Below are 22,764 nucleotides of genomic sequence, written 5' to 3' on the forward strand. Positions count from 1 at the left end.
GTGGCAAGCCTGCCCCCTCTTCTTGGGAACTCTAAACAGTAAACCTCTTTCACAGGAGCTTGTCTGTGTTCACCGGCTCGCCATACCTGGTTAAAATGAATTCAAAATGTACTTAAAGAAGAGCATCATCCTACCTAGAGGTCTCTGGCAACGCAAACCACACACTCACCATGGGGAGGACTCTTGTGACTTTCTGATTCCATCAATCTCCACCAGTGGGACAAAGGACTTCCAGGAGGGCAGAGGCAAGCCCTGCTGAACAGAGTGCGTTTGGTGAGCCTGGTGCTCTTGCCTTCCAGTGACAACTTTAGTAGTTGCTATCTTAGCTGGGAATTGGACAGGACGAAGGAAACCTTCCTAATCTGCCTTTGTTAGCCTACTTCTACATTCTCCCGCAAGGCTCAACAGTGAAAGCTTAATCAGGAAAGAATCTAAAGACAACCACTGGGACAATAAGGAAAGGCAGACGTTAAGAAAAATGCGGGGACTCTGCAGCCAGTCTTGGGGAAAACAGAATTCCAAGAGAAGGCTGGATGAGTAGAGAAAAAGAGGATGAGCCCAGCAAGGAAGAAGACATGAGGATGCAGACCTGGGGGAGAAGCAGTCTCCATAGTGGCTGCGGGTTCCTGACGCCCCTCCTAGACAGAGCTGACCAGCAGGAATGAATGGCTACCAGACACTTTTTGAATGGGTTCTTCAATCATATGAAACTAAATGCATACAATACACAGAGGAATTCAGCTACAGTTCAGCTTGTCATCTCATCCATTTCATGTATTTTCTTCTTGTTCTCTTCAACCTCTCTCTCAGTGCTATAACTTTCTCCTATAGCACAAGTGGTGCAAATTTTCCCTGACATCCTACTGTCCCAACAGAATATCTACACATTCAGTCATGCTCCTCTGAAAAAATCGTACACAACACCCACCACAAGGGCATCTCACACTTCAGAGGCTTGGGGAACAAAGCAGGAACAGGTCCAGATGATGGAGGGCCAAAGAATCCCATTCATTCAAAACTTCCAGAGATGTAAGGTCCCAAAGAATTCCATTCATTCAAAACTTCCAGAGATGTAAGGTCCTGAGATGTAAGGCCCTTCGGGAGACCAGGTAGACCGGTCCTTCCCCTTCAGGAGTTCAGTGAATTTGAAACTCCTTCTGCCTATTCAGAGACCTCTGGAAAGGCACTTGACCTTTATACACCAGTATTAACAAACCAGAACTGCATCTAACATCTAATATGAAACAGTCTAGGACACTGAGTATATCCTTGCACCTAACCCTTCTACCAATGACTCGAATACTCTAAGCTCCATTTTACAGATGAGTAAATTTGGGCCCAGAGAAGTTGAGATACCTGTCCAAGCACATACAGTCATTAGACAGGAGAGATTTGAATCCATGAAGTGTCGCTCCAGACCCAGGACTCTCATACCACACTCTGCTGCCAAAAGCCCAATCCAAGACTAGATCAAAATCCAAGACTCATTTAAAGTACAGAGAAGTAACTGGATCCCAAACCCATAAGCCGAAGCAGACAGGGCACAACACTGACAGGTCAGAACTGCCCAGGTCCACACACTGACCTGACCCCACCAGTACCAGAGTCCCACCACCACCTCTCAAACAGCACCACTCTGCTGCTTATTAGCCAGGCAAGCTACACCACACTGCAGGTCCTACATTTTAGGAACTGACAAAACCTTACACATTACATCAAATGGAAGGGATATTTTAATCCTGATCTAATAAAACTTAACTACATGGGAAATTACAAAATAGCAAATAGTACTTCACCTGTTAAACTCATTGGTTAAATTAGAATCAGGCATTAATAATGACAGAACAATGTCATAATGCAACACTATATACATCCTAAATGGGCAAAATACAAACCAGAAGTCATTCTTAGCACCACACACTAGGCAATGGGGAATATAGAAGCACTAGGTGTAGAAGCATGGAAGCTACAAAACAAACCCTGCTGTAGGCCTCCTCAGAACCCAACAAAGTAGGGACCTTGCTGACATGTGTTTCCCCGGAATTTCTCCCCACAACAACCTGGACAAGAATAAACTTCTGTATAGTCTGACCAGCTGAGAGGGCTGCTGTGACGTCTTGTCCTCCACAGCTGAACCGCCTCAGTTCTCTCACCCCATTCTCTCATCACATGGTTTCTAAAGTCTTCAAAATCCAAGTCAAGTTCAGTCAAAATCCCCAGGGCACAGTGGTGGGCCCAGGTTTGGAGAACAAGGGTTGAAATAAAGTATGACAACAGCAGATGCCAAAGGCAGGTCCATTATTCCATGACGTGCTTTGTACACCAAGGCTGGGCCAAGAAAAATAACTGCTGAACACTTTTGTAGATATTATTCAATGAATGCAGCTTTTAAAAATAAAAAAAGAACTGGCTTAACATTTAAAGATTTACCAGACCACCCAGTAATTTCTGTTATATCAGGATAAAATTTAACAAAACATTTAAAACTCATTAGAAAAACTAATTTATTATTGTCTATAAATATTCGCACTGCAAACAGGACATAAATTAATAGAACTGGGTTACAGAGTTCAATAGAGCAAAAATAAAAGGATTAGGAAAATATGGATAAAAATATTGGCTTTTCAGATATTTCCTCTGCTAAAAATGTCGAAGAAAGCTACTTAATAAAAACTATTTTTGAAATTCAGTCCTTAAAGATGTGAAAATATTTCCCATACCAAAAACAAATGTTTTTCTATGAAGAAACAGTAGCTACTCAGGTTCTTAGGAAAATGTATTTTACTTGCAAAAGGAAACTAAAGATATAGATTCCTCAAAGCACCGTTATAAGGGCTTCTAAATCCAATTCCCAATCACAACATAAATCCCCTCTAAAACACATTCACTGGGCTGGGGATGTGGCTCAAGCGATAGCTCGCTCGCCTGGCATGCATGCTGCCTGGGTTCGATCCTCGGCACCACATGCAAACAAAAGATGTTGTGTCCGCCGATAACTAAAAAATAATAAATATTAAAATTCTCAAAAAAAATAAATAAAAATAAAACACATTCACAAAGTCATCCAGTGACTATTTAAAAAGCTCTAGATGTATTTGATATTGTTCAAAAAACACACCAACCAAATCCCCAAATACCCATCAAATGATGGGCAAAATGTGGTCTATCCACGTGTTGGAATATTATTCTTCCATAAAAAGGAATGAAATATTGTCAAGCATGGTGGTACTCATCTGGTGGTACTCATCCCAGCAGCTCATGAGACTGAGGCGGGAGGCTTGCAAGTTCAAAGCCAGCCCCAGCAAATTATGAACACCTTGTTTCTAAAAAAGTGGGAGGAGGCTGGATATATGGCTCAATGGAAAATGTATGAACCTTGAAGACATTATTCTCAGTGAAGAACAAAGATAAAAAAGGCCAAATGTTATGTAATTCCATTTACATGAAATATCCAGAGTAGGAAAACTACAGGGGCAGAAGGTAGATAAGCAGGTCCCAGGGGCCAAGGAAAAGGGAAAATGGGGAATGATGCTAAGGGCACAAGATTCCTTTTGCAGTGATGAAAATATTCTAAAATAAGATAGTGGTGATGGGTGTACGATTCTGGGAATATACTAAACCCCACTGAACTTCATACTCTGAGAGGGTGAATCTTATGGTCTGCACATATGTGTCAATAAAGCTGAGAAAAAGGGCTAGCAAACCACTTACACAAAGTTCTACAGTGATTTTTTTTAACAAATGATCTACAGAAGGTAGAAAATATTACTAAATTTGGAACAAAAGACTCAGTAAAAGCATACAAAGGATATTAGCAAGTATTGTTACAAGTTCAGTACTTCAAAAGGATTTTTAAAAGAGATACATACTGCTTGAAAGGACATTTGCAGTTGAAGAGTCACATTTTGCCAAGTCACATCTCCTTCCAATGCAGTGGAGCACTTCCACTTTATAAGTTATTTTGTATGTTACTTTAAAGACTATTTCAAAACCCGTCAGCCCTGGGTGTATGTTTAGAACAGCAGTTCCCAAACATCAGCCTACAGGCACCACCTCCAGCATCTCTGCCACCCTCAGGCTGCACTGTTGCTGAGGATTTCTCCTAAACCCACCACCACTGACTTACCTTTTTTTTTTTTAACCTCATCTTAGGCAATAAGGTGCATAAAATTATAAGTTCGATGTGTTAACTTATTTTTCACTATATACTAAAATAAACCTTAATAAATCTAAAATAAATTTGGAATATTTTAATAAATTTAATATATAGTGTGTATATATGTGTATGTGTGTGTGTGTGTGTGTGTAAACACTTTAATCAATTTATCTACAACTTGAAAAACATTGTTTTTAAAAACTGCACACCTGGTAACATATCCATTACTTTTAAAAGTGTCACAGGAAAGTTAGAATGCTCAGGAAACCACTGTTCAGCAACATTTAGGACTATTCTGGTCCCTAAAGTGAAGCCCACATTCAGTGGGAGCAACAGGACAAAGCATGTGGGGATAAAAGAAGAGTGAATGGTAAAGGACAGTGGTAGGCGGCAGGCCTTGAAGAGGGACAGCTGAGGAAGAGGGGTGTGGGTCTCCTCTACAAGTTCCAGAGGACAGTTGCTACTGCCACGTTCTGCACATCAAACAGCACAGAGCCGGGAAGAGGCTGATGTGGCGAGCAGGGTTCTGCATGGCCCCACGCCCCTCCGGCCAACACCAGTCACAAGTACACCGACTGTCGGCCCCTGAAGCTGGCTGGCCTCATTCAGAAGTCACAGTGCAGGGGTGGGTTCCCAGGCGTTCCTAGTTGGGCATACGGCATTGCACAAGACACCCCCACGGTGCACACTGGAGTCTGGACTCCCCTCCTTCCTACCTCCTTTCCACACTGCAAAGGGGATCCCTCTCCTGCCAGCAAGAACCCACTCCGGCGGTCAGAGAACACACCTGTCTTTAATCTCCCCACTAAGCACTTGTAATTGCCTCCTGGTGGAGGAAGGCAGAGAATGGAGATGGGGGAGGGTGTCATTTCCTGTCCCTTTCTTGCCCATTCATCATTTTCCTGAAAGCTAGATATAACAATTTTATTTTGACAATTCTATGCAGAAAAATGAAATGTAAGTCACCTCAGATTTAATGTACGCCTTGCCCGGACAGGGACCCCGGCTCCTGCCTGGGGCTCATCAAACAGCATTTTCCAACATTCCCCCCAACTCAGGCCTGGGCACCAGGCCTGGAGACCCTGTGAAGAGCTGATTGCTTTGACAGTGGAATAGTATGACAAAACCAATCTCCAGGGGTATTGTTTCAACTTCATGACTCATGACTTTTCAAATAATTTTATTCCTAGCATCTCTATATAGTTTTCCAGTGAATATTAAACAATCAGGTAACTTCATTACTAGCAATTAAGATTAATATCTTAATTAATATTCTCAGAAATTCATGAACATATTTGTCTCTCAGAATACAAGCCAAAATTATAATCAGATACAACACCTCTCCTTGGAAATCTAGCAGAGTGCTTCTCGAAGTGTGGTGGGAGGGCTGCATGCACTAGAAATGATGCAGGGAGACAGCAGTGGGCTGGCAAGAGTGGAGTTTGAAATACACTATGTGACACTGACTAGGTCAGAATTTCTGGGAGTGGTGGCCAGTAATCCACATTTTAAATAAATCTCCAAACAATTCCTAAGTACCTAATGCCACTTCTGCACTACTTGAACCAATTCTTCCCACCATAACACCATGAAAACAGGACTCTCATAGGTCGTTGTATAGCTAAAGTTAAAAAAAAAATCAAGGAATAAATATTTAAGATAAGGATGCAAGATAAAAGGCTCTCTTCCATTAGACTCTGGCTGAAGTATGATTCTAGGTTGAACTGTAGCCATGAGGGGACACTCTCCACCTCAAGTACAATGCTACCTATTACTGTACCTAAAATGAAGCAATCTTTTCTGACCTTCACCTTAAAATACAGCACCCTCTGTAAGAGTAATGCCATCCCTACACAAAGATTAAAGGGTATTCTAGTGTAACTTCTCACTCATTATTTTTCAATGCTGGGTCTTTGACACTACAATCAGGTTGAATTGGTTGGGCCAGTAGTTCTCCAACTTGGTTGTGTGCTTGGGACTGCTGAAGATCTTGTTTAAAACAAAGGCTACTGGGCTCTAATAATCTGCATTCTAACAAGTCCCAGGAGATACTGGTAACGCTTGGTCCAGAGATGAGACTTTGAGAACCACTGGTTTAATCTAATGCTAGTCTCCTCCAAGCCAACATAATTTAGAATACACTGTAAATTTCAATCACTATAAATTTCAAATGTTTTCACCTAGCAATGCTCCAGCCAACATAATTTGGAATTCACTATAAATTTCAATCACTGTAAATTTCAAATACTTTCACCTAGCAATGCTCCAGCCACTTGCTGTAGGGCTTCTCATGTAGGACTCCTAATGCTGAATACATGGATTAAGTTCTTCAAATTAAAAAAAAAAATGTGATAAGCAAGTCCTTTCTTGGCAACTCAAGGAATTAGGACCCTTCCTGTTCCTCCCCCAATTCCTGTCCTCTTTCTGACCCTACAGCCCCTTCCTACCCTGCACCCTCAGTCTTTCTGTCCTATTTGTATACTTCCTAAAGCAGGAAAGCCATAGGAAGGGCAGAAGGTCCCTCTGTTCCTGTCCTACGGAACTGCGCTTTCTTAGCCAGAAAGCAAGACATGTTCCCCACACCTAGAAATTTATTTGGTGATCACATCACAGGACTGCAGCTGTACAGACGGAGTCAGCAGTGAGTAATGCACCCAGGAGCAAAATGAGGTCAAGGGTAAACTCAAGAGTCTCTAGAATATCAGAATCCCTCAGATCTCAATATTTACATTCTGGTTCTTTGAGGGAATAAATGTACTTTATAACACAGATTTCCCATTCAGAGGTAGATTTAGAATTTACACACTGCAAAAGGGTACCCTGTTCTCTTGAAGTAGCTTTTGACTCCATTTCATCAAGATTTAAATATACATTCCCAGCATCAGGTTGTAACTGACAAACTGAACATGGGTTCAGTTCATCCTTCCCAAGACAAGCAGTTTCTAGAAAGTAAAAAGTTCTCAGGAGCAAGGTAAGAAAATGTATTTGCTACAGTTTAAACATCTTTGGAAGATCTTCAGGAGTTCAATCGTCTTTTAAATTTAAACATACAGCTGATACTCAATTCAGGGACCATGCTAAAACTATTTAGGAAGTTTTATTTTATTTATTACTTTTAAAGTAAGTTTATTTTCCTTTTAAATTCCATTCCTTATATAGGCTAAGATACATATGCTTAAGAAAAAAGTGTAAACCTGGAGAATAAATATAGAATTACACCAAAATGGAAGGAACTTAAGAATGTTTTTTAAAGTGTCGGCAATAAGCTGGTTAAATTTTGTAAAAACTACATTAACATTTTAATTTACCATGTAGTATAAAAATATGGCTTTTTACAATTATTGTTAAAAAAAATGACTATTCACAACAAATACTCTAACCATAGTGTTTTCCAGAACGTGAAATGCCCTCTTCATTTGAGAAGATGTTAAGCAATACTCCAAATCAAAAAAATTTGTCACAAACAAAAAAGTCCTTCCAACAAAGTCCTTCGGTATCCATTTGCTCAAATGTGACCACTGATCTTAGATTTGGCCAAACACTGAGCATGGTTGCAGAGGGCACACAGACTGCTCTGTGTCATCTGACACTAGAGAGCAACCGCTGAGATGTAATCCTGCTGCTTTTTAAAGTGCAAAACATCATCTTCTGCCTGCTTTCATGTCTATATTCTGTATTCAGTATGAATGTTCATTTCCATGGTCTGGAAAGAACAATCCATTTCTCTTTTGAGGTGCTAAATATTAAACATAAAAATAAATCAGGTCTTCTTTTGAGAAATATCTGTTTAGTGCTTTTGTCCATTTATTGACTGGGTTGTTTTTTAGTTTTTGTGGTGCTAAGTTTTGATTTCTTTATATATCCTAGATATTAACCCCTGTCAAGAGGAGTAGTTGACACAGATTTTCTCATTCTTTGGCTCTGTCTTTACACTCTTAACTGCTTCCTTTGCTCTACAGAGGCTTTTTAATGTAATGCCATCCCACTTATTGATTCTTGGTTTTATTTCATACATTGTCGAAGGGACTACAAATTAGTACAACCACTTTGGAAAGAAGCATGCAGATTCCTCAAAAGACTACAAATAAAACCACTAAATGACCCAGCTATACCATTCCTTGGTATTTATCCAAAAGAACTAAAATTAGCATACTATAGTGATACAGGAACAGCAATGTTTATAGTAGTGGAATTCACAATAGCCAAATTATGGAACCAGTCTGGATACCCATCAACAGATGAATGGATAAAGAAAATGTGCTATTTTACTCATCCATAAACAAGAATGAAATTACGGCATTTGCTAGCAAATGGATGGAGCTGGAGAACATCATGCTAAGTGAGATAAGCCAGACTCAGAAAGTCAAAAGTCAAATGTTTTCTCTCATATGCGGAAGCTAGAGCAAAATAAGGGGGGAGGGAAGGGTGAGTAGGTGAATCCATAAAAATAGAGGTGAGATCAGCAGAGGAAGAGGGGTTTAAGGAAAAGGAGGAACTACAGAATGAAACTGACATATATGAATATGCCACAGTGAGTTCTACCTTTATGTATATCTATAAGGCACCAATTAAAAATACATAAATAGAAGGAAGACCAGTAGAGTAGAGGAAGGGGAATAGGGTGAGGCATGGAAAGAAGAAGAAAAAAGGTCTGTGTGAAACATTGTTCACTACTCTTTATCAAGGTAATAAGTTAACTTTTCTTTTAGAAATGGTCACATTTGAGCTGGGAGCAGTGGTGCATGTCTGCAATCGCAGCTACTTGGGAGGCTACGGCAGGAAGATGGTAAGTTTGAGGACAGCATGAACAACTCTGTCTCAAGAAAATTTTTTTAATTTTTTACAGGCTGAGGATGTGAGAGAGCATTTGACTAGCACGTGCAAGGCCAGGGTTTAATCCCCAGTACTCAGAAGGAAGGAAAGGAGGGAGGGAAGGAGACAGGGAAAAGAAAAGAAATTATCATATTTAAGTATGGAAATAAGGTTATAAAAATCACCATTAATCATTAGTAGGAAATACATAGGACATTTACCTATCATAGAAAATTCTTTATAGAAGCCACCTTTTAAACTGTATCAGACAGATCAACTTCCATAAAAATCACCTTGATGAGCATCCAGTTAAAATGTCAAGGCTTGTAATACCACCTAGTTACTTCCTATTTTGCAATGAACATTAATGACACCATAACAAAACCTATGTGAGCTTGTGTCTGTGAGAAACATTTTGGGTCTTGTTTTTAATGCTTTGCTAAAAGAAGTAGAAGTTAGTACCCATTCTTTCTTGATGAATAATGCCAGCTAAGCTCATTAGGAAAAAACAAAATCAAAAAACAAAAACAAGTTTACTGGAAGTATGAACTTAGGAAAGATCATTAAACACAGATTCTATCAGTTGCTTATAACCTGTTTACTGAATCCACTGTAACTGGTTCTCAACCAACACTGCACATACATATAAGTACATGATAAAAATAAATATGAAACAATAAGGAGCAAAAGGCAACAAAATAATGAGTACAAGGCAGAGGAAAGAGAAAAGCTTCTAAGAGTTGTAAGATTTAAGGATATGTTAACACTTCCACCAAGGAGAACAGACTTCATCATCTGATACCCAAATTCAAAAGAAATGCTCTGAAATTAGGTCATCCAGCACAGGAACCAGGGCTTTTTGAAAAGTATTATAGTTAGTTAGAGGCAAAAGATCAGAGAAATATTGAAAAAGTAAAAAAAGAACTACTTACCTAGAAATTGCTATTAAAAACATGCTGAATAAATTTCATAGCTTTTAAAACCCTATAGGAGGGGGGTGCGAGTTAAAGAAAAGGCCTATGTCAGAAAAGAGCTTTGAAGCTCTTCCAGGATGGAGAGCAGCGTCAGCTCAGGCTTACTTCAGAAACTCAGGCTGTCCCATCAACCATGTCCACTTGCTATATAACTACCCAGTTGGTAAATGACCCTCAAAATGACCTACTTGGCACCAACACTCTTCACCTTCACTCCACTCAGCCACTCAGCAAACCAATGCTCCTTTTTTTTCAACCTTAGAAGATACGTGGTTTATTAATATATGAATTTCCCCATATAGATGAATCTGAGGTTAAAAATTGGTTTTTGAGGGCTGGGGCTATAGCTCGGTGGTAGAACAGTAGCTCAGTGGTAGAGCGCCTGCCTCACACGTGTGAGGCACTGGGTTCGATCCTCAGCACCACATAAAAATAAATAAAGACACTGTGTCCATCTATAACTAAAAATTTTTTTTAAAAAATTGGCTTTTGAAATGTTTGAGTTATGCCATTTAAATAAGTAGTAATTTTACCCTTCTAATTGCTTTTTAAAAAAATCTTACTTAAGAATTAAAAAAAAAAAAAAAAGTGTTTCATTCTCATTCTGTCCAGAGAGAAAAAGGGACATATTGTATTTCACCATTTGGTATAGAATCTTAGTGAAAAATAGAGGTTTATTCTCAAACAGCATGTAGGTTAACAATATTTTGAGTCAAGAAATAAAAAACTGGGGCTGGGGATGTGGCTCAAGCGGTAGCGTGCTTGCCTGGCATGCGTGCGGCCCGGGTTCGATCCTCAGCACCACATACCAACAAAGATGTTGTGTCCGCCGAGAACTAAAAAATAAATATTAAAAAAAAAGAAATAAAAAACATAACTCTTTTCAACAGAATTATTCAACAAGTTCATGGAGGCCAGACAACAGTGGTCAGTGTGCCTGGAAGTGGACAGGACTGCTGTTGGGCCCAAGCTGCTGCTCTGCAATCTCGAGGAAACTGGTAGACTCTGATTATAAAACGAAAAACAGAGGGAAGGCCATTAGACTGCCCCTGACATCTTCATTACCTGGAACAGCTCCACCTCTGAAATATTCCACTTCAACATCCAACTTCAGACAAGACCTCCTGTCTCCCTCTTCATCTCCTGCTTACCTACCGACATGTACTCCACTGAAGACTCTGATCCCTGAGCTTCTCCACTGTACCCATTCATCTGCTCCCTGACTCCAGGGCTGTGGTGACTTTGCCTCTCCAAAGACAGTTGGCGATGTCTGGAGACATTTTTGATGCTCACAACTGGAGGATGCTGCTACCAGCATCTAGAAGGTAGAGGCCAGACGTGTTGCAGAACATCCCACAGTGCACAGGCTGGCTCCCTCACAGGCAAGAATTACAAATGCTCTGGAGGTTGAGAAGCCCTGCTCCACATGGCCTTCTTCTATAACATGGTCCCTTTGTTCAGTGACTCTTGGAACAGTTTAACCTTAATTCTACTGTCCTTTCATCTTTCTGACAAAAATGTTACATAAAACCAAAACCTCAATCAACTGACTCATCCAAATTTTCTACTTCCCAATTTTGCCTACTAAGTTCAACAAAAGCTAAATAAATAAATCACCCAGCCACAAGAATGGCTGCCTCTATATATTCAAATTCCAACTTTGGCGGGACTCTTAACATCACCAGACAGGTAACCCTTTATGTGCCTCTCCAGTCTTCCCCTCAACTCCTATCTGCTCTCCTCAATGATTATTCTAAACTTTAGTACTTCCCTCAATCCCTGCCCAACCGAACCAACACTTGGCGTCAGCAAACTCATTTCCTTCATTTAAGAACTTTTGCTTCCATCAGACAAGAACTTCCACACATTTCTCCACCATCCTACAAATTCATCTGTCTATCCCCGCCCTTCTGCCCAGCCCTCCCAAGAGAGTAGAAGTGTCCCCCATGTCCCCGTATAGACCTGACCATGGCCTCTGTTCTGGATATCCTCCCTTGGCCTCCTCTGGGTCCCTGCCTCATCAATCACCCTCTACCTCCACTTCCTCCTCTTGCCAGCCCTTTTCACCTGAGCAGTAAGTAAATGTTCCAATCTCCTCCTGGGGCAAAAAGCCCACGAATGAACAAAGCCTCCCCTAATTCCTCCTCCCCCTCACTCTTGCTCCTTACTCCACACCACTTTTGGTCCACTGCCCGCTGCTTACTAGAACTCCACAGCAGAGGCAAATGACTTCTTGTTAGTCAACTCTGGGTTCTTCCATCCTTGATTTTGGAGCTTTAATGCAGATTGCCAAGCCCTCTCTAAGATTCTCTCATTTACTATTTGTGGTTACATGCTCCCCTTTAGTCCTTCTCCCAGTTCTTAGATGATGGTGTCCTGCAGGTCTGGCTTCAAATCTCATGACTAGACTGTGCAGTCCATGCTCCAGTAGCTTCAAATCCAATCCCCAATCCTGACCTCTTTTAACCAAGTTTTCCTAGCCAATGACACCACCCCCTTCCCAGAATACTGCAATCTTCCCAGATTTCTTACTCTCACACATACAACCAAGTTTATAATCCATGTATCTGGGATCTGTCCTATCAGATCATTCTCTCTGCAACCTGCCTAATACAGGTCATTATCTCCCATCCAGAACATCTAAGAAGAATGATAAATACACATGAGTAAAAAAATTGGAGGTTCCTTTTATAAGCAAGAATGCTATGCAAACACAATGACATAGGATTCAAAGGAACACAGAACACTGGAATTCATTTTTAAAGAATCATTTAATCAGCCAGGCTTGGGATTCCCAACTACCCAATAAAGAGTAAAAGAGATAAATATAAGGACCTGAGAACCATAACATTCATTTTGTGATTTTATTTCTAACAGACATTACAGATAGTTCATACCTCTAAATATATGCTATACTTGTGACATATGCAAGATATTATTGGTGCCAAAAGGCACAGGCTGATTTGTCTCCTTTGATGCCAAAATATATCAGCATATCCTGGTTTCCATCACTTTCAAAAACGAAACCTTCAATTGCAAATGTCAAAGAAATAAAATGTAAGCAAAAAAAAACAAAAGCCAAGAAAAATCATGATGAAATTGATTGTGTGTGTGTGTGTGTGTGTGTGCTATTTCAAAATAATTTCATCAGGAATCAAGTAACACAGAATAATGAGTTAGTAGTAAAATGAAGTGCCATAAACCATTCTGACCGTCACTAACATTATGAAAACAGCTCTTCCTACCAGAGAATTCCCATAGCGTGAAAGTCAAATACAGCACAATATATATGCAATACGAGATCATAAAAAGATTCAGGGTCTGCTTTTCAAAGATCAGGTTCTCAGAGAAGGATAAGAACTAAGCTGTAAAAATGCAGTCTGAATTCCACTTGAATACTATCATCCCAATCAAATGAGAGGCACCTGTTACTCTTTTGACAGTTTGAGTTCAGTTCTTTCATTGTCTACTAAGCTTGAAGTAATTCTCAATTTTAAAGCAGGTATAAAAGGAGAAGGTATAAGAAGAGAGTGTCAGGCAAAACAAGTTATACTACAAAGTTGATACTGACAAACCCTAGGGATAAATGAGCTCTGGAGCCAGAGACCCCAAGTTCAAATTTCACTTTCACCACTTACCAATCTTGTCATTTTAATAGTTCACTTAATTTACCTATGTTTCATTTTCCTCATTCTGTATAACAGAAACAAAACAGTACCAACTTCCTTTGTAAAGTGGATTGGACAATCCTGACTCATTGTAAACACTATAGAGATGTCAAGGAGTGCTATCAGTAGTGTTAGTTTCTTTACTAGTTTTGGACTGTATATTACATGAGGGAAAATTACAGCACATGCCCAGACTCCAGTCTGACATTGGACACCAGGAATTTTGTTCATAGTTCAAAAATGATATCATTTCAGCTGATATCTCCCACTTGGATCCTCTAGGAGCCTGTAATCAAATCAAATCACCAAGACCATATCATAGAAGATGAGAAATATAAAGAAGCATAATTCAATATACAGTTTATCTATAAAACGGAAAATTATTCAGCCTTTAAAAGGAATATAGTTCTCACATGTTACAACACAAATTAACTTTGAAAAAATTATGCTAAGTGAAAGCAGCCAGTCACAGATAAACAAATATCATCACAATACTTTAACTACATGAGGTACCTAGAATAGGCAAACTCAGAAACTTAAGGCAGAATGGAGCTTGCCAGAGCAGGAGAGAAGAGGAAAATGAGAATTAACTGTTTAATGCTTAGTGGGTGCAAAATTTCTTTCTTTCTTTTTTAAGTGATCTTTTTTTTTCTTTAAATATTGTTTTTAGTTGTAGATGGGCAATACCTTTATTTATTTGTTTATGTGGGGCTGAGGATACAAACCAGTGCCTCACACATGCCAGGCAAGCACTCTACCACTGAGCCACAATCCCAGCCCCCTTTCTTTCTTTCTTTTTTTCTAAATGGTACTGGGGATTGAATCCAGGCAAGCTTAACCACTGAGCTACTTTGTATTTTTTATTTTGAGACAATCTCCCTAAACTGCTGAGACAGGCATTGAACTTGCAATGTTCCTGCCTCAGTCTCAAAAATCACTGGGATTACAGGTGTGTACCACCATGCCCAGCAAGGACAGAGTTTCTGTTTGGGATGATGAAAATGTTCTGGAAATGGATGATGATGATTGCACAACACTGTGAATATGCTTAATACCTCTGAACTGTATTCTTAGGAAATGGCTAAAACTGTACATTTCGATGTGTATATTTTACAATAAAAAGAATCATTAAAAATGTACAGCACATAAAACACATATGAGCCTTAATGGTATTAATATAAAGGACAAACTACTCATCCTTAAGTTCCTAACTAAGGACACCAAAAGGAATCAATATTAACTCTTAACTAACCTTGGTTTAAAGTACACACCTAAAGATGAGTACATACCCTGAAATTTTCATATGGAACATTATTTCACTTTGTTGATTAGGTAACCCTTTTAGCTCCTTAAAGGTAGAAAGGGAAGGAGAACTATACTGAGGACACCCGTGTTTACAAAAGGCCAATATAAAGCTCCACTTCAAATACCTCAAGTAAGATAATAAAGACACAATAAAAGTGAATTTAATAAATTAACATCTATCCAGAATGGCTTGGAATGAAGGATTATAGTTAGGATAATTTAACTATCTAATAAACTGGTAATTACCATATCAAATATCATTCAAAGAACAATAATTTTCACAGAACTAGAATGTAAATTCCAAAGACCTAAAGGCAAGACCAGCCTGATAATAAAAGCAGCACTCACCTAGCCTTTAAATATGCTTAGCTTTGTTCTAAGCTTTTTTTAAAGAGAGAGAGAAGAGAGAGAGAGAGAGAGAGAGAGAGAGAGAGAGAGAGAGAGAGAGAATATCTTTTTTTTTTTTTGTAGATGGACACAATACAATGCCTTTATTTTTTTTTTTTATGTGATGCTGAGAATCGAACCCGGGTCCCGCCCATGTTAGGCGAGCACTCTACCGCTGAGCCACAATCCCAGCCTATAAGCTTTTTATATATAATCAACTCATCTTCTAAGTATTCTTCTCATTCCTATTTTACAAACGATGAAACTGAGGTATAAGGGTCAGGTATACATGGGACATATACTTTGCATGGGCTCACTGAGCTGCTAGTAACAAGAGAGAGAACCAGAACATAAAAATCTAGAAGTGTGGTTCTGCCATGTGTATTTTAACCACTTATTCATTATCTGTTGATGACAATAATAAGGGATGGACCACAAGTATAAGCAAACTCAAAATACAAGGCAGTTTGGGAGTCAAATACAATAAAAGTCCCAAAGAAACAACCAGATTGCCACACAGGGTAACACATGATGTTCGTGACTGCATAAAGGAAGGTGAAGTCTGTGCAGTACACTTAATGTCTAAGAAGACAAGAAACTGTTTAGCACTTTAAAAAAAAAATGTAGCCAAAAGCCAATGATTTTCACTTCTACACAAAAGGTAAATACAAAAGGTATTTACTAAGCAATCTTTTTCACCATTTATCCCAGGGATTTGTCTGTCTGTCTGTTTTTTGCAGTACTGAGAATTAAACCCAGAGCTCACATGTGGAAGACAAGCACTCTACCAACTGAGAGACATCCCAGCCCTTTCTATTTTTGGTTTTGAAACAAGGTCTAAGTTGCCCAGGCTGGTTTCCAACTTGTCATCCTCCTGGTTCAGCATCCCAGTCACTCAACCATGTGCCACCAAGGTTGCCATTGTGTGTGTCTGTGTGTGTGTGTGTGTTGCATATGCATGCACAGAAGGATCACCAATTAAACTATCCAGGTGTTTTAATTCCAGGAATATGAGAACTTAATAAAAGATACTAGAAAGTGTCAAATCATTCATATATTTGAGTGAATAAACTCATAGAATTGTGTGTGACTATTATTAAAAAAAAAACACTACACAGAATCTAGTGTTTGATCACTATTAGAGTTTCTTTTAAAAAAAATTAAAAAAAAAAAAAAAAAAACGTGAACAGTGGCACATGCCTGTAATCACAGTGCCTCAGGAGGCTGTGGCAGCAGGATTATGAGTTCAAAGCCAGCCTAGAAACTTCGGGAAGCTTTAAAGAATTCAGTGAGACCCTGAATAAAATACAAAATACAAAAATGGGGTAAATAAAATACAAAAACGGGCTGGGGATGCGCCTTAGTAGTTGAGCTCCCCTGGGTTCAATCCCAGGTATCAAAAGGGGAAAAAAATCCTTTTATCAAAAGGGGAAAAAATCCTTTAAGTCATAAGTAGACCTAAATTTTAATGTTGGCTCTGCTATTTAGTTGCTGTAAATATTCAACAAGTCAATTTCACAGATTTTTTTCCCCTCTGTAAATTGGGGATAAAAATTCCTAACTCACAAAGCTTTTGTGGGAGCTAAAGAGAAAACACACACAAAGTGATGGACACAGTCCCTGGGAAACAGCAGATGGTCCGACAATGAACAAGAACTATTATTCTCTGCCTTATTCTACTTTGTGCCCCAAATATTAGAAGAATCTAATTTTACCTATCAGCAAATCATTGGCAGACTTCTCAGAATGCTAGGAAGTACTCCTTTAAAAAATGGAACATACAGAGGGTACTAGAAAACAAAACCATCAAGGAGCCCAAGAATAGCAGAATTCTGCTTCTTACTTTATTTACCCAACACCTACTCCGGTTGGTTTTGTAATAACCCATATTATTCCTGTCGAGCAATATGAATCCCGTGGTTACCATCTAAACATTCCTAGAGAGTCTATCACTCTTTCGGGGGCTACCTTTGCAAGGTAACTGTCCTCATTGCTTGAAAACCAAAAGGAAACCCAGAGGCAAGGAGCATTTTAATGAAATGCTGTTTACTGTTCATGCACCTCGGCAGCTGATTGGCTCCCAAGTGGATCATTGTCACAACAGACGTGCACAGTACTGCGCCACCGCCGCCACCGCCAGGCCCCCAGCCCCCGCGAAGACGTGCGCGAGGGCGCCAGCTCCAGACTGCCAGGGAAGGCACGCTCTTCGGCGACACCCAACTCGAAACTCGGCGCTTCCGACCCGGGTCCCGGGGCGGCGGGAGGGCGTGCTTCCCGCAGGTGGCAGGAAACGACTTGGACCCGCCGGTCTGCTCAGCCCAGGCTGGGGACGCGCGGGACGGGGGACGCGGGCCCGCGGGGAGAGGAGGCGGCCGCAGATGAGGCTGAGGCGGCGGGAAAGCGGGGTCCGGGCCCCTCGCCCGGCCGGGGGCTGGGGGTTCCGCTGGGGTGCCCAGGGCGGGTTACCGCCCCCAGAGTCCCGGGAGCTGAGGGGAAGGGGGTCTCTGCTGCCAGAGCAAAGGCGACGCAGGGGCAGGCGTCCGGCGCCAGCAGGACAGGGCGCTGCTGTCGCCGGCGAGGGCGAGAGAAAGGCGGGGACCCAACCCGGGCGCACAGTTTACCTGGCTCGACCGCCTGCCCGCCGGCCTCCACTTCCGCGGTCCCGGGGTTACCACGGGCGACCCGGCACGCGCCGCGTGACGTCACCCGCGCGCGCCCGGCCCGCCCCCCGGGAAGCGCGGGGCTAGGCGGAGCACGACCGGAGGCCGCGCAGGCGCAGAGCGGCCGAGCGCTCGGACTGTGCGGGCTGATCTGGGTGCTTCAGGGCGTCGGAGTCCCCTGTAGCCTGGCTGCTCCTGACCGCAGGATCTCCTGAGCACTTAAGAAAAAAACGCTATTTAAATACACGTGTGCACGTCTTAATCCTTGGTCACCTCCGCCGCGTGCAGTAGTGGTGCACGCTCGCGCGCTCCAGGGCAGCTGAGCCCCACAGTGTGCCCGCAAGCACTGTTAGAGATCACGGGGACACGGAGGGGTTCGAGACAGAACACGGAGATTATCTTCTAGTTGAGGAAGCCGACTTTCAGTGGCTGCAGTATTTTTGCTCTATTTATGCGTTCTTAGAGATAATTGGGTACAAGGAAAAGTGAATTGCGCAGAAGCTGAAGGAAAGCGGCTGCCTCTAAAGAGGCTCCTTAAAATGGGATGAGAAGGAACCAGCTCTGCGAAGATCTGAGGGAAGAGCAGCCATCAGAAGGATCTGTGTGTGTTAAGTGTGGGGAGGAGGCCACCTGCAGTCGATGCCCTCGAGAAAGAAGTTAGGGAAGAACAGAGGATGAGATCAACAAGGCGAGGAGAGGCCTCATCATGCAGAGACGTTCTGGGCTGTTGTAAGAAGCTTGCATCTATTTCAGATGTAGCAGGAAGCTATTGATGTGAGAGGGACAGGATCTAGCATTATAAGACTATCTGCTGAGTGTGTGTGTCTGGTGACCTGCTGGGAGGCCATGATTGGTGAAGAAAGACAAGTTGCTTTTGCCAAGATCAGGAAAGATGCCATTGAGAGAGATGGCCAAGTTTAAGGAATAATTTGGAATAGGTATATGTGACCGGCTCGAGATGGATTAGATGAAGGTGATCAAGAAAAGGAAGGCATTAGAAATGACTCCTAAATTCTGGGATGAGCAAAATAGCTATATCATACAATACAGACAAGATTTGTTCCTCCTTTCAACCCTAATTCCTTTGCCTCCTTCTCCTCTTACCTCTGACCATCTCCCTCAGTTTCTTTCCCTTTACCCTTTTCCCCCTTGGTGTTATGCTAATCAGAGCCTATAAATCCAAATCCTTTAGCAGCCTTGAGGTTAGCATGAAGGAACAAAGCCTATGGATGGAGGCAGAAGAATTGAAGCTCTTGATCTCCTCACCTCTAGTTGACTTTTGCCAACCAGGAATACCAGCCCAGTGATGTTGGGTCTTCTAATTTTTTAAGAGAAATGATTATAAAGAGATTTACATGAAATCTCTCAAATTTTAAACTTTTGTCAGTAACTCAGATTTTGTTAAACTTTTGTTGTGGATGAAGCAAAACACATCTGCTGGCCAGATGAGGCCTGCAGGCTACAACTTTGCCTCTCAATGGATAATTTTCCAGAGTGATAACTTTGTTCTTTTGTGACGATTCCAGGAAGCTGACAACTCTCAACTCATTCCACCCAAAGCTTTCTAAAAAATTTTTATTCAAATACCCCAGTTCCACTTAGAGGTCTAGTTGACATTTGAAAAGTTAAATTATCCTCTTCCCATGCCTCATTTATTCTCTCAGTTATCATCAATACCCACCCAGTGCCCATTCTGAAATCCAGGGTCATCCAAGACTCTTACCGCTCGTCCACAATCCATCCCATATTTATGGCATCTGTCCTGCACCTCTGTCCTTGTTAACCCCTGCCCTTTTCACATCTTTCTTGGGGTGAGTTCCTTGACTTCCTTAAGCTTTGTTTTCTCATTTATAATGAGAGAATTGAACTAGATCATTCCTAAGATCTGATCCAATTGTAAAATTCTGCTTAATTTAGTCACCAAATATATCAGAATAGTTGCCTAGAACTTGAGGAGGTCTTTCTCCATCCATGACATTGCCAAGGATATTGTGACTAGAATGACCGGAAAGATTGGACTTGATATCCCCCCCACCCTGTGATTTGGTGGATTGGATTTCATTTGAAAAGAATTTCTGATGTGGCTCAGGTGAATGAGTCCACTAGAGGAGTGAGTGACGAAGCTCATTGACTGTCCCTCAATATCCAGTCTCTTCTTCCTAGTAGCAAACCTCCAACTTTAAGTAATGGAAGGGCCTTATTTTAGCTTGTCGTATATCCAGAAGAAAAACATTTTTTTGAGCTGTGGCCCTTTGACGAAGATCTGACTAATGGCTGTAAAAGAAATGTGGCAAGTCATGATGACTATCTTTAAAAAACATCAGTTTCTCTTCTTGTCCTCCTTCCTTTGATTGGGATGCAGATGTGCCAGCTACATCTAAAGCTGTATGTCAACTTCATGGATCATATGTCATCTTTCAGAGCTTTATGGGAGAGATAAAAATCTGGTCTCTGAGGACTTTTGTTTAAAGATTTTGACAGGCTGGGATTGTAACTCAGTGGTAGAGCACTTGCCTAGTATGTGTGAGGCACTGGGTTTGATCTTCAGCACCACATAAAAAATAAATAAAGGTATTGTGTCCATCTTCAATTAAAAATTTTTTTAAAAGATTTTGTCTTTGGGGCTGGGGTTGTGGCTCAGTGGTAGAGGACTCGCCTCTAATGTGAGAGACCCTCGGTTCGATCCTTAGCACCACATAAAAATAAATAAACCAAATAAAGATATTGTGTCCATATATAATTAAAAAATTTTTAAAAAGATTTTGTCTTTGAATTCTAGGATCAGACAACACTTCATTCCATAAAATGAAATAAGTATGTCCCTGAGGATATTTTGAATAGGGTCACTGTTTAAGTCAGCTTTTTCACTGCTGTGACTAAAGGATCCAACCAGAACAACTACAGAGGAGGAAAAGTTTATTTGGGGGCTCATGGTTTCAGAGGTCTCAATCCACAGATGGCAGACTCCATGCCTTGGGGCTCAAGGTGAGGCTGAACCACATGGTGTAAGGCACACCCGCAATTCCCACCTCCTCTGATCACACCTCACCACTTCAGTTACTACTCCTTAATCCCATCAGGGGATTAATTCACTGATTGGGCTAAAACTCTCAGAACCCAATCATTTCTCCTCAGAACCTTCTTGCATGTCTCCCATATAGCTTTTGAGGGACACCTCACATCCAAACTACAACAGCTACCATACCAATTTTGAACTATCTGCCTCTATATTTTCCAAAAGAAATAAGCTGCTCTTTTATTGAAGTCACTTTATTTTGGGTCTGTTTCTTCCATCAAATCTAATTCTAACTGATATAAAGATTAGGCATCCCCCCCCACACACACACACCCAAAAAAAAAAAAACCAGGAAAAGCTTTTGCAGCTTTTATGCAGACCTGATAGGAAGAAACAGGGTCCTCTTGAAGGCCTATAAGAAGGATTGCCTGAGGTAGTAACTCCTAAATTCAGTTTCTGAATAATGCAAACACTTGACCATTTCTAGACCCATTCATCAGAGCCTCCCCGGTATCCCCACGTTTCCCTACTAACAGAACCCTGATTCAATGAAGAAAACCCATTTACCTCAGAGAAGATAGGTCCCTTCTCCAGCCCAGTGGATAAATCATAATAAATTGAACTCGGTTATGAAATCCCATTCCCCACTACTCCATGTTCACGGTCCTAGCTCTCTTACAGCTGATGGTGGCCACGTGGCCAAATCTGGCCACTGAGCCAGAAGGAGAGGTGCCTATGGGATTCTGATGTGTTCTCCTTATGAAAATATGGTCCTAAGTATCCCACAGGTCTTTGTTTTCTGGCAGTGTTGCTCCTTTCTTTATTGCTGTGATTCCAGCACGGGAGCAGCCATGCTCCTAGTGCCCAGCAGCCATCCTGTGAGCACACAGCTGATGGGTGGGAAGAGGACAGTCAACAAGCAAAGGAAGGAGAGGGTGAGGGACAGGCTGAGTCACTACTCACACAGTTAAGCCACTAAGCCAGGCCTCAGTCTGAGCCCCTCTTAGTAGGGCTTTTGGTGGTTGATGCTTGAAATAATTTTTTTGTTGCTGCTATTTATGACTTTAAGAGAATTCCAGAATTTGGGGGGAAGTGGAAGGCAGATTTCCCTCTTCACTATTTTCCAAATCAAGCCTTATTTTCCATGCTTAAATAGAAATTGCTGGTGCTCCTACTGTTCCTCCTGTTCTTGTTTCTGTTGTGGCTGCTGTCTTATGGATGGGCTAAATAGACACTTACCATGATTTGCTGTACTGTAAACAGGATTTAAACTATCTTTAAAATAACTTTTTTGCATACTTCTAATCCCAATATGTTTTTTTGTTATGCTAGTCCCACTCTTTTAGGCTGAACTATAAACAGTTCACAGACAGGAAAGGGATATTTATGTTCAATAGAAGCTGTTATAGAGGCACTGGAATTTCTGGGTGTCCGTGGGCCACCAAATCTCCACCCACTAAAGGAAATAACAAAATAATTCCTCACTATTCTATTATTGACATGGCCCCAGCAGCCCACACAACTTCTCCAAGCTTGTGTATTTTTCTCATTGGTATAATGAGGTACTGTCAATATGTCATTTTATGGGATTTGGGGGGAGACAATTTTCAAATTTTTATAGTTCTGACTACCCCCAGATGTAAAATATAGTCACATAAACCCTTAAGCTCTTAGCAAATTTTCCTTTAAAATAAGGAAATTAGGTGCTGGTATTGTGGCTCAAAGGTAGAGCACTTGTCTAGTACGCGTGAGGCACTGGGTTCGATCCTCAGCACCACATAAAGTA

The 22,764-nt window shown here is 41.1% G+C and overlaps 1 protein-coding gene across 1 annotated transcript in view; it reads right to left on the reverse strand.

Moving 5' to 3' along the window:
• Positions 1-18,021, reverse strand: part of LOC308631786 (aminopeptidase O-like) — a 70,374-nt gene extending 52,353 nt beyond the window's left edge. Inside the window, exon 1 of the mRNA XM_081263272.1 lies at positions 17,924-18,021. The gene's annotated coding sequence lies outside the window, so the exon portion shown is untranslated. The remainder of the gene's footprint in view (positions 1-17,923) is intronic.
• Positions 18,022-22,764: the final 4,743 nt, after the last annotated feature.

Source organism: Spermophilus citellus, assembly GCF_964194105.1.
Source record: "Spermophilus citellus genome assembly, chromosome: 12".
NCBI lineage: Eukaryota > Metazoa > Chordata > Mammalia > Rodentia > Sciuridae > Spermophilus > Spermophilus citellus.